Source organism: Patagioenas fasciata, chromosome 2 (assembly GCF_037038585.1).
Source record: "Patagioenas fasciata isolate bPatFas1 chromosome 2, bPatFas1.hap1, whole genome shotgun sequence".
Classification (NCBI taxonomy): domain Eukaryota; kingdom Metazoa; phylum Chordata; class Aves; order Columbiformes; family Columbidae; genus Patagioenas; species Patagioenas fasciata.
In genome coordinates, this window is record NC_092521.1 from 143391251 (window position 1) to 143407670 (window position 16420).

Below are 16420 nucleotides of genomic sequence, written 5' to 3' on the forward strand. Positions count from 1 at the left end.
CGTGTCAGGAAGATACAAATGACAGACCACATTTCGGCTGAGCACGAACCCTGGGCAAAATCTGGGAATAGCCTTTGTTAAACTGCCCCCTGGATCCCGAGGAGGAGATGCACCAGAGCTCAGGATCATGCAGACTAATGAGGAATCTTTAATGCTTATTAATACAAATGCCTTAAATTAATGTCATTTTTAGAAAATACGAGATCACAGATGAAAAATGAGAAAATGGTAATGTAAAATGAAAATGCAAGAATGCTGGAGATTTTTCTACTTTTTCAAAGTTTGGTAAATACCTATTTTATGTTGCTTGAAAAGATTTTCGTACTACTTTTAAATGGTTTCTGATAGTCTTGGTGATCAGAATTTCTACTAAAATGCCCTTTTTTACCTAAAAAGTAAAAAAAGGCTTTTAATAAAAAAATCTATTTTTTTGTTGTCCCTTTGTCCTCTCCCCCCTTTTACTAAAACCTTTCAGTATTTAGTATGATGCACAGGGTGAGAGCATTGATAAACAACAATCTTATTAAATTCTTAAATAAAAACATTGCTGAAAATTTACAAATACCAAACGTTATGGTGAAACCATTGTTTTTCAGGGATATTTTCTGATTGGAAAGATCTTAATTAAAATAAAAAGTTTACATGAAAAATTTTGAAAAACTCTTTCCATCAGTAGCAAGTACTCATTTCACAGCACTGGGGAAATGTTTGTTGATTGGGATCTTTGGAAGTCAGTTAATTCCAGCTCCTGCTTGAAAGGCAGAGTTGTGAACACTGCATCAGGTCATCTATGAGTGAAAAGGTAATTAATCTCCTGGGGCTGTTACTGTTTTTTTGTCTCTGTGAAGAGATTTCTCATGGAGCCTTTCACAAAGAAAGGGCCAATGAAAAGGGAGCTAAGATGTAAAGAAGAATTTTGCAAGAATGTCTGCAAAAGATAGGGGATCAAATACATTATTCTCCCTCATGACTAACCCATCGGGGGCATTCCCTGTTTCCTGCTGTGTTATCAGCAGCTCTCCTCTACATTACAGGTCTAGTTTATATTGCATCACTGCACTTAATTCTTATGGTTTTAGGGAGGGGGAAACACTTGTTTATGAGAAATCACTGAAGGAAGAATTCGTATAATGAATGAAGAAACACAGTAGCTGGAGATAAATTTTAGAAATTAGATTAAGATTAAAATTCTTGCAGTGGTACAGCCTTAGAAAATAGAATCAATCTGATGGCCCATCAAATATCTTTCATTATAAATGTTTAATTCAGGGCATTTCATTACTGTCTAAAGAGCTATATGCAAGTTCTACTCTGCCCAGTATTCTCAGGGCTTTTTTAAACAGCATACTGAAATATTTCAGTGTGACACTACAGTGGGGACAGGGGTGAAAAACTTTAGGGTTAGGATTCAGAATCATCTTGATAAATAGCAGAAAGGGAGCAAACTAGCGTGGTGAAGTTCAATAAAAACAAACACAAGGAAAATAAATTTAGGAAGGAATACAAATAAGTGCATAAATATACAATGAATAGTTGTTAGGTGGGTAATAACACTTCAGAGAAGAATCTGGGAAATATGGGCAAAGCTAAACTCAGTGTGAGTCAATGGTACAGCCTCTTTGCAACATTGCCTGTGTCAGTTAGAAGTATGTTAATAAGGCCTTTTTATGCAAGCAATCACTTTGCATTTTTCAACACTGATGAAATCTCAGCTTTTTTTAACTCTTGGGTTGAATGGAGGACAAATTGGAGAGACTGAGAGAGCAAGCGAGCAAGCAGTCATTCAACAAGGTAGATATGAGATTTAACAAATCAGTTTTGAAGAAATAAGGGGTGAATGGACATCTTATCAGTATTTTTCCAACATATGAAAGGTAGCTTACACTTCATTTGGGGCAGAACAAGTAATTATTTTATTGTTTAAATGGAAAAAGACTTGGATTAGCTATTAGAGAAAAACTTTCTAGCATCGCTACTTACCTAATAACACTTTTGAGACAGGTGGCAGACATAATTTCCTTAGGAGTTTTAGAAATATATCAAGTATGTGTCATAATTTGTCTAGAAATATTTACTCTTGCTTAGAGGTACAGAAATAGATTAAGCTGACTTCTTGACTTGACTTCTCGACTTCTCAGCCCTACATTTCTATTGCATTTAATAGGCTCAGCTTCTTAGATTTTTAAATGGGCTTGCTGTTAAAAGACTAATTTCAATGTCTACCCAAAGAGCCCGGCCCTGCAAAACCTTGACAGGATCTGGGAACTCTTCCTGGCAATAGCAATGTTGGTGATCATGGACTAAAAAATCTGTCACAGAATACTGAATCCCAGAACCACCTGTCCAAAAGGATTTGTTCCTTTTGCACATCAAAGGATATGGTATGGATTTTCTGATAATAAACCTCTGATTTTGCCTCAAAGCTGTCTGAAACTTTTCTGCCAAACATTGCTTTGGATGTGAACAAAATTCCTTTTTATGCCTGGGCCAAGCTGGCTATGGCTACAGTGGTAAATTAAACAGTGCCTCAGGGCCTTCCTGGGCACTATAAATGATCCATACTGTCAGAATGGTCCCTGGCCTGATTTTTGCCTATGCCAGGTCATAGTCTGCCAAACAAGTTTCTGGTACTGTGCCTATTCCAGACATTAGCCCCCAAATCATCTTTGTATGCAGCACAGTGGTCAAAAAAGGTTTTCTGGCCCAGATGTGTGCCAGTACATGGCAGCTTGCCTTCTGTGCACAGAACACCCCTGGCCATGGCTGGCAAACGAGTAGTGACATAGGCACTGTGTCTTCTTTATGGATCTGATGGTGCATCCTTATTTATATTTATATAATAAGGGCAAAGAGAACATTTTCACTGCATATACATTGAGACATTTTAAAAGACAACAAAACATATGTTCAAAGTTGAATGATTTAAATATGAGGAAGAGTATTCTCTGTTGGGGTTTTAGAATTTTTAAAACACTCCCTTAGGAGAGAACCGTGTCTCTCACCTAGAATTGTTTTAAAATCTGGATCAGTACTAGCAGTCACAGAGGAAGGAAATGTTCTTTTATTATTACAGATTTCGTAAGGTTCTCTGTACCATATTAGATACTCTCATGGCAGTGAAATCCAAGTGATTTTAATATTGCTTTTATTAGGAGAGGTTTTATTTAACAAAGAACTGTCATAGATGTCACCTATCTAGTACAAACTCATTAAATGATCAACCAGAAGAGCTAAATCAAAATTGCTTTCCTTATAATTGATTTTATTGTCCTACTGAGCATTATTTGCCTTTGGCTTGCACTTCATCAGTGTGCTGAATAGCAAAAATGGGTGAACACTCTAGAAAGAAATATGTTATTTCTCAGTACTTCATACCAGTCAGATCAAATTACTCAATTACAAGTCTTCTAATTTTAACTAAAAATCAGGTTATGGAGTTTCTTAGCTCAATCTGATTCTGCCCAACACTCTGAAAGTCTTCTAGAGGCAGCTTTCAAAAGTGCTCCTCCTCCTGCAAACTTATCAAGATCAACTGGCTATACTTTTACATAAAATTATTTAATGCAAGAATTTAAAATTGAAAAGGTCTGAGTCTCCAGCATACTTACCTAACTGTACCTGCCTGCAGGTGAAGCCTGATGCCTTCTTAGTTGAAAACTTCCAGCTGGCCTAAGAAAGCAAAGGGGAGCTGACTGCCTTAGAAACTTTCAGCAAGGTCTGCCTGTTCATCTGCACTACCAGATCACACTTGTCTCTCTTTTTTTGGCAAGGCAATTGTCTACTTGGAATACCAGGTAACACAGACACGAATAAAACCATAAAACCTGTTTATTTTAATAGCCAGAAATATTAGCACTGTAATAGTGAGAAAAAAACCCACAGTCATCATTTGCATTTCATTCTTTTTTGGGTTAGAGTGAAGTGAATGACAAAATTATTTTGTGATGTATACTTGGAATCACTCTAGAGGTAACTGTGATCTCATCAAACCTTATGGATAGAACCATCTTGTAATTTCAGTGATCTGAGACATAAATGTTTGCATTTGAGGACCCTTTATTTTTCATGCACAGTTTTAGGACACAGTACATTTTGCCTTAGACTGCAAGTGAGTAGCTTAACTGCAGGAGTCTCCATAGCATGACTGGCTCACATAGATTTCTCAAGGCTAGGGTAACCCAAATGCTGACAAACAGCTTGTCAGTAGCAGGGTCTCAGCTTCAACTACTCTTTATGACACCCACTAAACAGGGTTTGACCCAGCCTCTCCAGTCCCCCAAAGCTACCCCAGCCAGCCTTGTACCCTGTTTCTCATCCATTCACAACAAATATACACTACAGCCCATGACATGACAGTAAAACACCATAATTGATGGAACATCGTGAAATAGTGACTTCATGTACACGCTACATGGTTCATCCTGATGCTTGGTAGTACCAACTTGTCACCCATAAACAAAATTTTTCTGTCAGCAATATGAAGGGATAGATGTGGGGCATAGGCTGGGCTGGAGTGAACAAGGCAAAGAGCTGAAAGCTGCATATAGTTAAAGACAAAGGTAGTTTAGTATCCTTGCTGATGTTATCAGGAACAATATGGGGCTTTTGGCCATGTGGTAGCCAATGAGCATCTGCTGGTACAGAAGCCTGGCACATGGAAGCCAGACAGGAGAGGCAGTGCAGGACTTGTGAAAGGGCATCTTCTCCACAGGCTGTAACAATGCTCCTTCTCCCCTTGTCATGCCTGGGAGGGCTGGAAGACACAGGAAACATGGAGATGGACATTTTCTTGTGGACGTCAATGCTAGTGGAAGAAAAAATGCCTGGGTAAAGGAATGATGGGCGTCCCCCAAAAGATACAGAATAAATGCAACCTCAGTGGGTCTAAGTTTTATCTTCTAAAAAGGTAGGGCTCACAGGGTATCTAAGGAGGAGGTAGGTCTCAGTGGTTAGCTGGCTTTCAAAAACAGCAGTTCTTAGCATTAATACATTATTATTTTCCAAAAGCAAATAGAGTACCTTGCAAATATTATGACTATACAATGCACAGCAGCCTTGCATGGGCATCAAATGCACCATTCCAGAGGAGACTGCTGTTTTACCCTCCAGATTAGCAAACACATCATGGCTCTTCTGTCATCCTCTATGCATGTCAGAAGCTGTTTTGAACCTACCTTGAAAAGTGCTTTTCATCTGAAAGTCATAAAAGTTTTTAATCCTGTGGCTGAGCACCTTTGTGTGCATTTCACACAGGGGGAAACTGAGGCATTAAGAGGCAATATGATTTGCTTTAAATGACTCAAGAGGCCAGTGACACAGACAGGAGCATGAAAATTATTTTGTGAGGTAGAATTTTAGGTTTGTAGAGCATATGGATTTTTGTTTATATTCAACTTTATGTTATATCACATAAATGCCAAGGTATTCTAGGCAATTTGCTTTCACCTCTTTCCCTACAAGGAATTTAAGTGAATATTTTTCCTTCATTTTATATCAGAAGGTTTCCTGGAGATCGAAGAGAGGCAGCAACAGACATTTTATTTCTCCAGCTCATCGCACATTTATATAACTAGAGTGAAATCTGTTTTCTGTTAGAAGACAGAGGAGGGTAGAATAAGGTTTTTTCTTTTTTTTTTTTTTCTTTCCCATTTCTTTCTTAATGTTAACAGACCCAAAAGTTGTCTGGAAACGGTGCCAAAACAATAGCATAAAAAGAATGCATCTGGAAGTCATTAGGGAAGCTTGGAGTGGGCAGTGATTAAAGCAGGATGGAATTTCCACTTTTTTTTTTTTTCCTTTGCAGTTTCTAAGCCAATCAAAACCAACTTTAAAACCAATTAAAAAACCCCCCCTTTTTAAGCCTTATGAATATGCAAGCAAGAAAATTCTCCCCCCCGTTTCCCTCCTGAAGGCAATTCCAGCCATCTCTTCTGTAATATTAATACCTCCCAACACAGTTCCCTGCACCATTTGGGAGAGTTCAAATAGCTTTACTTTTGCCCTGCCTTTTGTTTTCCGCTCTATAGTAGTCGCTGGAAAATTCTAGCTTCTTTCTTACCTTAAAAAATAACAGCTAAAACATCATACTGGCATTGTAAAATACAGTGCTATAATGTGGCATTGAAGCCAAATCCCTGCAGAGGATTAGAAGAATCAGATTACTGCTCAAGTTCTATCTTTTTGCAACTCCTTCCACTGACAGATCCATTCATCTGTGGGTTGCCATTTTCCTCCTGCAGCCGTCAGTACTGTGGGCCAGGCTGTTACAGTCTCCTCCCAATACTTACTGCCAAATTATGCCTTGAATGCAGCAATTACAGCCAGCTAAATAATGCCAGGATCCTCCTTTCCTAACTGCCTCCAAACCCCTCACAGGACCTCCTTCTGCTTAGCATAGCTGGTGATACAGAGGTCTGAAAACTTCATCCTTTATTATTCTCCTGAACTCCAAATTTTTTGCATTCCACCTCTGTAGCAGGAAATCTACTGTGAAGTCAGAATCAGCTGCAGTCAAAAATATGAGAACTCACTTTTGTCATTCGATTTTAGAGATAAATGACATCATACAGGAACATCCATTGATCGCATTTCATCACCACAAACAGAGCAACATTTACTGAATAGATACTATTCTGGTGCCTGCAAAGACCATAAAGGAGCGGAGTCTCACTTTATACTTTAATTCACAGTGTGTGTAACTGCCTTCCAGTGTTGGGGTTGCTGTGCTTGCAAACCTGCAGTGCTCCGTTGTCTCTGTTTATAAAAAGAGAGGTGGTACTAGTGCACTGTTTCCAGTGCTCTGATGTCAGTAGTGGCTGTGTTCTGCCACTGGAGTGCTCTTTGGACTTGGCCAGGTGTTCAGTCCCTCATTCTGCAAGTAGCCGTGGTCAGGCAAGCATCTGGCTAAGCACAAAAGTATTGTGAAGATTTCTTAATTAACACTTGGACGAGAAATGAGGTGTTGAAGAAGTGGAAATGTAAGTATTGTAGATATGACAGCTCTATATGTCTAAAGCATTTGCTACTTGAAATGTTTGCAGGACTTTAATCATGAAGACAAAGCAGAGTCAAGGAGATCATATGCGGATGTCCCATTTCTGCCATTTCATCTCGCAGGAACCCTAGAGAATGAGGAAGGGAAAGGAAGCTACAGCCACCAGCTGAGGCAGCATCCTGCACCTTATCCTGTGCCTACAGCAACCCCTGGGAGCGCACAGGGGTGAGCTGGGAGGATCACCTGAGCACAGGTGACTCTTTCCCATGGCCTGAGTTTCACCCTGTGTCTCCTCAAGGATTATGGGAAAATCATATAAGTGCATTTTGCCTGGCATTTCTGTTAGAGGAACAAATAGGTTTTCTGCCTTCTACAAGCGTTGCTAACAGGAATCAACCTATGTATTATTTTGGCCTTGAGATCTCCATATGTATTTTTTAGCCTAAGAAGTATATTTCACTCAATGCTCTCCTTCATTTAACAACCTACAACTTCTTTTTTAATTTGAACTTTGGAACTGCTTATAGTAATGTCTCATTTGTTTCCTCTAATATTTTAGTTTCGTTTGGCAATTTTATCCAGAAATATTGATGGGACCAATAGGTCAGCTGTCACACTATTGCTTCCCGCTGGAAGCACCATTAAAAATTGAGCATCTGGGACTGAAGAGATTTTACTTGAGGCCAGGTGCAGATGCAGCAGGAAAATAAACACAACCTGCAATAGCACTGGGAAAAGGGTTTGTAAGAACCTATTCTTGTTACATTTCTCCTTATTTGCTAACAAAAAGCACAAAGTGAGTGAAAAAACTCAAATGGGAAAAGTTATTGAAGGTACAGCAGTGTGAGAGGCCTGAAAACAGGGGAATGAAATTTCATTAATGCTGACCACATGGGACTGACTGCAGATGTCTTTCTACATGGCAGAGCAATGGACTCTTCTCTGCCATGAGGAACTCCACTGAAGTCAGTAAAGCTTCTTACATGAGTAGAACCCCTCAGGCAGATATAAGAGTAAATCTATGAACACTGACAGCATTTAGGGTGCCCAGTCTCTATTCCAGAGAAATGAACATTAGTCAGATCTGCAACAAATAGAGATGCAAGAAAAAATCTTTGTGTGACTCAAAGTGAGGATCACGAATGATGGAGTCCAGAGGCTTTATGAAAGGGCAAAGCAAGATGAATTTCTGCATGCCCTGATACGATAACCAACTGAGAAAATAGAAATAGAAAGAATTCATTCCACACAGACTCCTGAAGTATCACAATACAGTGACCCCAGAGCAGGCAGGAGAGAAATGAGACTTGCTGTCAGCTCATTGTATGCGTGCTCTGGAGTGCTGGATTTCTGTTTCCACTGCTGTACACTTTTATTTACCCACATGAAACAAAATACCAAGCTCAGGACTGCAGTTAGAAACTGGTGAACAAGGTAACCCTCCAAAGACAAAGAGAATCACAGGTAAACAGACATTAATGATCGTTATTCTGATCACAGTATTTTTCCAAAGAATTATTAGGAATAGTTGTTCTCAGTTCTTCGGTAAAATCACCAAAAGCAGTGGCTATCATCAGCAGTTGAATACAGTGGATGAAAATACTAGGTTTTCCAGACACTGAAACAGGAGAACTGCAGCCTGAGGCAGGTGTAGAGATGTCAGAGCTTCTGGATACTAGGAGAAACCCATAAACCTTTCCCATTTTGCTGCTGATGCACTTGGTATGCTATAGAGATTTTTCAGCTTCCAACTTTCTTTTCCAGTCCTTCTCACATAACATTTCTCTTGTTACATATACAGGTAAAATTCTCTGTGAAATTAATGTATTTCTGTTAGCATACCCAAAGGAGGCAAACACATAATTAATGTAAATGATAGACCCAGGAATCTTATTAACAGAATGCTCATTTATTCCATCATTCTTCCTGCTTTGACCTTTCCCAAAGGAAACAGAGTATGCTCTGAGTAAATAAAAATGATCTTGCAAATGGTTTCATGTGAATTACCTTGCTGGTGTCATCCCAACCTTTGTAATCAGGCATTGGTAATGACATAATTGCGTGATTACACCGATTCCTGCATTTGAGCGGAGTTATCCATTTCCTCTGGGATAGACAGGTAAACCACAAGTAACAATGTCCATTTGCCAACAGAACCAGCAGTAGATTACCCACTCTTTTCCAGAGGTGAGATGTTAATGTTGGGAATGAGGCACACTGGGTGTGGGGGTTGCTTTTCCAGTCCTGAAGAATCAGAGGGTTTCAGTCTCCAGGCCTGTCACACAAGGATGTTTGACAAGTTGAGTTATTATTGTCCTCTTTCAATGTTACTGAAGAACCCTGGATACTACCCTGCAAAGTGTTCAGGGCAAAAGGGAAAAAGAAAGGGAAGAATATGCTACAATGATAGATGTACATTCCAAAATAATTCTGTGTAACTGGACATTTCCCTGTGATGCGGGATACACAGTCCCAAGTTCTTTCTCAGAGTCAAAACAAAGACTTAGATGTTGGAATTCAGCACCTCAAATTCTTGTTTTTCTCTCTTAAATTGTCCCTTTTCAGAAGGAAGTTGTAGATCTGGGAACAAGCCAGTGAGCAGTCATTAATCTTCCAACCTGTCACAGAGTATAGAAAAGAAGGGAGAAGAAAATCAAGGTGTTGAGACAAAGTGATATAAATTTTCTTTTTCTGTGAATATTTCTATTACACAGAGCCCTCTAAATTTCTGAGAAAACTTGTTTTTACAGAAAGATGTTGGGAGAGATTCTTAAAGTGTGAGGGAAGGATGCCTGATACACAAGGAAGAGTATTTCATTCTAGATACTGGTAAGAGACTGTGGATAATTAAAACGAAAATTAATTATATAGAAGTTATGCAAAAAGCAAGATTTATCCTGTAAAGAAGGTGGTGAACGGAAGTAGAATGATCAAAAGTGAATATCTGGGCTTCCATATACTGAATGAACTGGGGAAAAAAACCAAACAAACAAACAAAAAAACCCCAAAACAAACCAACCCAAACCCTGAGAGATTTCTGAAGAATCTATAAGTAAGGGGACTTTTTTTAGAACTGCAACGAAGAGATCTTGAGAAATCATGATGTCACAGGGCTTCTAATTTGAACCTCAAAGATGACCTCCAAGTCCTGAGAGCAGTGGAGTGGCCGGAGAGAGAGGAAATTAGTTAGACCCTAAAAAAAAAAGGTAAAATGTCCTCCAACTATATAAATGAGAGCAGCAGGAGAGGGGAAATGGGCTGGTAAGCAGTGAGAAAGAGTTGAGTGGAAGATGAAAGAAAGAGAAAAGATGAGTTATTTGTAAATCAAAATTTAGGTAAGTACTTCATTCTTCTTTAATAAGGTTATGCTTTTATTTGCTGAGAATTCAGAAAAAATCACATTGACTCTAAAACTTAAAAAAAAAAAAAAATCTCAATCATACAATCCAGGCTATTTGCATCTTTTGCCTTTCTGCACCTACCTTGTCATAATACCTATTCTCATACTGAAGCTTCCCAGATCTGTAGAGACCATCATGTAAAACTGATTGTTGCCAACATTTTATCTGAACTGAATATAAACCAGCACTTAGTGAGGGGGAAATATTAATAAAGCATATTTTAAGAACTGTGGAAGGATAGAGAAAGATTTATTTTTGCTCTGTCAACAGAAAACATTTCACATAATCCTTTTGCAGTCCTGAAGATGTTAATTTGTTTAAAACAAAACACCTCCCAGAGCCTGGTTTTAAATGTGGACTTCAGCACCTAGTCTGTGATCAACACTGCTGAACAGGTAGAAGAAGAGGTTTTGTCTCTGGTAATTAGTTTTCCCTATGGCAATATTCTCCCTTTGAAGGTAGCCTTTCATTTAGTTTCAAGCAATATTTTACTGTCTTGATAATAAATGTACTCCGCTCTTTTTGAGAGGACCTGGTGTTGTTCTCACTATACAATATATATACAAGGCACTTTGGATAACTCTTGGTGGCCAAGACAAAAGGGATGCCTTTTTCAGAGTATTGTAAATGAGCATAGTAGTGTGCTGATTTTGGCTCGCTCATTCCCTATTCCACCCTAACATTTGTGAATTCAACTCCTATTTTCAGATTTCCAAAGACTGTTCCAAAGTTTATGTGATTCCTTTAATTATAGCTTGAAGTAGAGGCAAATGCATTCCAAGAAACCAACAATTACCTGCAACATGTTATTACAGTGAAACTTACAGAGATCTTCAGCTTTTGTGAAACTCCATGCAACATAACAGGAGAAGAAACTGCTGAAGATGGATCTGACTAGATTGTGATGAAGAAGTAACAAAATACTGTAGAGTCTTCTTTTACTACCATAGTTGGTTTTGCAGAATTACAGTGGAGATGGAGCTGCCATTTGAAAACCTCACAAGGTGAATAAGGAGTGTTTTTCATCAATGAAAAGACAGAGTAATTAAATTTATTTATTTTTAAGATTATCACATATATACTTGTCAGCAATATGGCTTTTGACACACTGAAAGATTTTTTTCAGCAAAGATACTGAAAACAAAAAAACCTAAAAATTCAATAGGACGTGCTTTCCTTAGCAGGGTCATGTGGAGCGGCTGTTCCACCAATATTCCTAAAACAGACATCTGTTACACTGTAATTTATGTTTTGGCAAGTGGGCTTATTGAACCTGGTGATCTCTTCCTGTCCTGTTTTCCTATATATATTCAGCACATTTGTTGATTTAGAAGTCCCAGGGTAGAATTTCTCTAAAGGTAGAAGTCAACAACAAAGGTATTTGTATCCGAACTAGGCATCCTGCTGTAATAGCGTAAGGAAATCTAGTCAGTCATCCAGGGGTGTTATTTTGACATGGCGCTGCAGTATGATATCAGTATGTTATCACTCAGAATCAAAGTATGAACTATGCCAGGACTCTATCTGCAGTGGCTTTGAAATAGTTTGCGCATTGGCAAGACTGTAAAGTGAATGTGCTAGATGACCACAGAAAAATAAAAAATAATGTTTACAGCGCTTCATTCAAGAACATCAGAGAAGTAATATAGACAGGAGAGCTTTTTAAATAAAAACTGCAGAGACAGGGAGAGAAAGAGAGGTACAGGTCTCCATATTAGCTAAGATGATTGTAGCTTTTTTTTTTTTTCTTTTTTAGCAAAATTTTTTTGTTGTTGTTGTGTAAATGTAAATACTAATACATTTTCAAACTCCAACTGATTTTCAATATTGGCCAAAATAAGACAAACTACATACAGAAGACTAGCTTTCTAAATCTACAGAAACATGAAGAAAGGAATTTCGTTTAGGGACTATTTACTGCAACAGATCTACTGCTGCAGGGCTGTGATGACATAAGTGCTCTTTGCTTGTAGTTCTTTTGCACTCCAAGACATTTAGGTTCAGGCTGTAGGTCCATGTTGATCACACCTTCCCTCATCACCATGGGCAGATGAGTGCGCTGACCTAGTGGAGTACATTTAAAGTTTGTTAGGTTTGGCACATAGCTGGGAGCTTTCTGCTGCTGGCTGGTAAAACTTCCTCACTAATCCACCTCAGAGAAAAATACAGACGCTGTTGGATTTTGCTGACAAGCATCTGTGTGTTTTGAATTTGATGGTGAGCATCCCGCTGTGTGGATTTGCTTCCTTCCCTTGTGAGACTGCAGTGAAGAGTCGCGGAGACACGGTTGTGCCTCTGCGAAACCTGAGTACTCTGTGCCAGTGACAAGTGGAAATACGGCACACACAAGATGTCTTTGATGGCAAACCCATGGCTGAAATGCATGCAGTTCCTTAGAGAATTATGTGCTTTGTCTAGTGCCCAAAATGTCCTAATAGAACAGACAGAAAACCGAGGACAGGAACATCCAGCAGCCAGTGGGAGAATATTTTTCAAAAAATGGGTGCTCTGTCTTTGACCTGTCAGTTCTGGTCAATGAGAGGGGATGATGGGAAGGTTAACAAAAATGTCCTTGAAAGGCAAGCCATGGAACTATACTACCTAACATTACAGTCGATCACAGTCAAGGACTCAGAGATATTGACTTTGTAGCACATTGTAATTTTTGTTATCCTTCACATGTATTTAACTCCTCATTGCTCCACAATTATCTGTTCCTTTCCTCTCCCAGTGCTCCATATATTATAGGTAAAAGACTGTGTTAGTTCTTCCCCTGCTAACATCCCTCTTTCTCCATAGGTAGCAGGTATCATATTTTCTTCAAATTGTCTAATTAAGTTGTATTCCTTAGCCTGTATTTATCCTGCCATTTACTGGCTTAATTCAGGTCCGAAACAGGTTTAATACTGCAAAAGATCGCACAATTTTCTAGCTCTGTTGCCTGACCAATAAAAGATATTAACTCCTCTTTAAGCATGTTTTAATGGATGGCTGAATAACAATACTTTCAATACTAAGAAATCACAATAAAGCTATCAATTTCCTTTAAAATTTGGAAGAGTAGAAACACTGAAACAAGCAAGGAGAAAGAAATATCAAGAAAATCCTGAATTCCCTCCATCCCACCTGATGTTCACGAGATTTTTTAGGAACCTTCATATCTCGGGCAAGACCACCCATAATCCCTCAGGAGACTGACATTTGTTGTCTAACTACGAATACTGTGAACACTTTGCAAAGCTTTAAGTATTATCCTGCAGCTTCTTCAATATTATTTAGGCTCATTCTTTTTCCCTTATGCCCCATTAATGGTCACTGTTTCTAAGAAGAAAAAATTTTCTGAACTTTTCATACCAATAAAGCATAGTTTTTCCTTCACCAATTGAAACATTAAACATGAAGAAGAGTGCCCAAGAAGAAGGGAGCCAACTCATCTATACTATCACTTACATTTTTTCCTGGGGATGGTACACTGCAGTCAGGTGAGACAAAGCCCTTTCCTGCAGTGCTGTTATCTTCTGGAGTCACTAGATGGGTCCAGATGTCACTAGGAAACCTTGTTGATTTCATTAAACTTTGCTGTGAAATACAAGAGGGGTTTTTGTGACTCTTGAAAAGGTAGGCTTTACCTTTCCCTGTAGGGCTTCAGCACACTTTACTACCTTGTTCAGGGAGGCTGACAGCTGCCCGATTCCATCTTGGTGAAAGAGCATTACATCTCTTCTGCATGGGGAAATTTCTGTCAAAACAATAACACAATCAGTAGCTCCCTTTACTCTTTACTCTCAGTACCCTTTACACTTCAGTACCTTATGCATCTCTTATTTTGGGAACCAGAATGGTAATAACTGTGATGTCTGTTAAAACCCTTGCCACTCCTGACAAAGCAAAACTCTAAGGTAAAAATATTTTCCTATTCTTGCACTGTGAATTTCAACGTTATCGAGAGATATATGATAAAACACACCTTGGTAATAAATGTAAGGCCTTCTTTGCTCTCGGTGTGTTTTCTTTTCTCTTGTACATTTTTCCTTCCCCAGATTCTGCAACTTCTGTTTTCAGTTATGCTTCTGTACTGCCAGGCTGAAATGAGTCCAGCAGCTGTCTCAGTCCTTTCCGTCCTAAACTCACACTCTTTCTCTCTCTTTTAAAAGCAATGTTGAAAATCCATTTGGAGCGTTGTTTTTAGTGAAGTCTCCAGAGAAAGCTGACGTGTCACTGCAGCCTCCATATTTAAACCTGGGGATTTTTTCCCTGGTTGCACAAAGTTGAAGGGAATGTGATCCAGTTTTCTGATGCTGAACATGCACTGCTGAATAAAGGTCTTCTCAGCTCATGTCTCCTTAAGAGGAGAGAAGATGAAGAAGACAAAATAGCAAGCCAGGATAAGCAACAGTCTACCCTCAGCATGGGATTTAATGAAACATTTGAAAGCTATTGGAAAATAATGTTCCATCCATAAGTATGCCATTGACACAAAATTAAAAATTTGGGCTATATACTTATTTTTTTCAATACTTTTTCAGCCCAAGATTAAGCCATCATAACACATAGGACAGAGTTCAACTCATCTAACTGGAGATTTTTCAAAGTCAGGTATGTACACATGAACCTAACACCTGAAAAAGCCCTGATGACTGTGGAATATTTCTCTAGCTTTTAGAAACTGAGGCCCACTGATAGTTCTCATGGATGATTCATGCTTCACACACACATGGAGTGTTTCAATGTTATGTTTCCATTATAGTATCATCATTTACAGTCCAATCTTGTACATTTTGCTATTCTATCTCCCTACAGAATGATTAACCTTTTCTTTTTGTACTACTTCCACACTTTTTGTGTACTGGATCCCAAGATTCACATCCAGCCACTACTTCCTAAAGGTGCCAAAAGCCTGTCTTGAACCTTTTGTTAGCCTTTTGCTGACGTCGATCTGTTGATCTTAGTGCTCAGTAACTTCTACTACTTCAGTCACATGTTTTAAGTAAGTTCTCACAGAAACAAGAGATAGTAAGATTATACCACATCTGATGTTTTTTCTGCTTCAAGGAGCAGAAATTTGCCAGGCTTCCTGCAGAATGACCAGGTTGAATTCTAGTATGAACTAAGTCTTAGCCTAGAGGGCTGATTTAAATCCAGGTAAAATCAATGTTAAGACATTAGCACTTCACTGTTTGTATTGGCTCACTACCTTAAATAGTTGTCTCTTGATAAATATAACTCAAGCCACCAAGGGAAATCATATAATTGTGTTCACAGTCTGCTTTAGTTCTACTGAAATTATAAATGACAAGGAAGTATGATCTGTCCTACCCTAAATCCACAGGGAGATGCACCTTCATTAGGATTTTCTTCATCAAGTAGCTGTCCTTTAGAGCACTAATACTGCAAATGAAATTGAATTAAACTGCTTCTATTTGCCTTGTTCCCTTCGCTGGAGGTAATGGCATCACTGTGAACCAAGCAGAGGAGAAATGTGGAGACTAATAAAAAGGCAGAGACTCAGCTATAGGACAGACTGTGAACACGGATACAGGAAGGCCTATGAGCATTACGCAATTAGAGGCTTTTCAGGCCATCACAGGAACATATCCTGTATGTTATTTTTCCTGTAGATCTCAGATCAGAGGATTCTGTATTACCATACATGTCATTGTGCAGTGATCTTCCATTAGTAACTATAATTCCCTGAATAATAAAATGGTAAGGACTGTTCTTCCCACAAAATATGGTACTACTGAGGCATATACTTTCACACAGTGAAGATACACCAGATGAACAGGGAATGAGAGGGAGTCTATAGAAATATGACCTTAACAGAAAGAAGTTGCAAAAAACCTCTCTAGAAGGTAGTAGGACCGTGGCTGTGGAGCTCTGCACAAGCTATTCCACCTTCTGAAGGGAGGGGAAATTAGATGATGCAGCTGATTTTTGGATTAAAGCTGAATGAGCAAGATGTCTCCTCCTAGTGCTCCTTGCACAAGGCTACTGCCAGAGACACTGTGCGAGTGGGGATGCAGTT

At 38.9% G+C, this 16420-nt stretch overlaps 1 long non-coding RNA gene across 1 annotated transcript; it reads right to left on the reverse strand.

Moving 5' to 3' along the window:
• Nucleotides 1-8140: 8140 nt before the first annotated feature.
• LOC139827444 (uncharacterized) lies at nt 8141-14746 on the reverse strand. The gene is made up of 4 exons (XR_011737982.1): nt 14363-14746; nt 14058-14134; nt 13846-13974; nt 8141-9612 (listed from the first exon to the last, which is right to left on the reverse strand). It is a non-coding gene; the product is annotated as an uncharacterized lncRNA (long non-coding RNA).
• Between the last annotated feature and the right edge of the window lie 1674 nt (nt 14747-16420).